Consider the following 1,022-nt stretch of genomic DNA (forward strand, 5'->3'; position numbering starts at 1 on the left):
TTAACAACAACAATATCATCAGGGGATACCTATTGTTTATTGTTAATATAAACCAAGAAAGTACAAGTAACAATTTGATGAATAGTGATACACAATATCCCATTGGAACGCATTATAAAAGGGTGTAAATGTGAACTAAGATTGTAATATTCTGTATTTGATTTAATTCAAGTTATAAAATAATTTTAAAAAGTTGAATACCTACATATTAATTAAAGAAAAGCTTCTACAAAAGTCAAATGTTCTGTGAAATGGTATAATTATTATTCAAAACATAAAGAGTTTAGAGAGATGGCTGCCAGTGTTTGGCAAAGGCTTGGGTTTTCCATCAGTAGATAAGAGTGTATCACCACCTTTTACATCAGCCATCTCATCTTCATTTTCAACAAGGTTTATTGTGAAGGAATCAGGAGTGGTTGAGGTGGATAGGTAAAGATCTACATTTGATATGAGGCTGTTAAAAAAAAAGAATGAAGGGTTGTCTTCTTTGTACATAGCTTCATTTGCTACTGACAACCTGACAGTTCCCTCATGCACCCAATATCAGCTGTGCATTTGCTGATTTTACTCCATTTTGTTATTTGCATTTTCTTGTCTAGCATTAGCACGTATTGAACACTTAGCACTGAGTGGGTTAGCAACAGCCATTTTACAGTAATGAGCCTGGGAGATAAATAAACATATAGCAATGCCTATGAGTGCACTGGTGCAGTAGCATCAGTATGTGTTGATGATTGGAAAATAGACATGTACTCCTCACAGAGATGGGCAGTGTCGTGCTGCATAACGATCAATACTTTTGTATGGTATTGATATTAACTTAGCTAAATGATTTTATTGTTTTATCAGTACCACTAAGGTGTTTTACTCAGAATGTATTGTAAAAAACTGATAGATTGATTTATTACCAATTTGAAATTAAAGCTAATTACCATAGTATATCTATCATGTAAGATAATTGATAATTTGCATATTTTTGTGCCTATTCATGTTTTTCCTAAAAACCTTTCATCTGTACAGAC

At 32.7% G+C, this 1,022-nt stretch overlaps 1 protein-coding gene across 1 annotated transcript in view; it reads left to right on the plus strand.

The window, feature by feature from the left end:
• Positions 1-1,022, plus strand: part of LOC119593196 (85/88 kDa calcium-independent phospholipase A2-like) — a gene marked incomplete at its 5' end in the record, with an annotated part of 46,224 nt that overhangs the window by 7,182 nt on the left and 38,020 nt on the right.

The sequence above is a fragment of the Penaeus monodon genome, chromosome 31 (genome assembly GCF_015228065.2).
Source record: "Penaeus monodon isolate SGIC_2016 chromosome 31, NSTDA_Pmon_1, whole genome shotgun sequence".
Lineage (NCBI taxonomy): Eukaryota > Metazoa > Arthropoda > Malacostraca > Decapoda > Penaeidae > Penaeus > Penaeus monodon.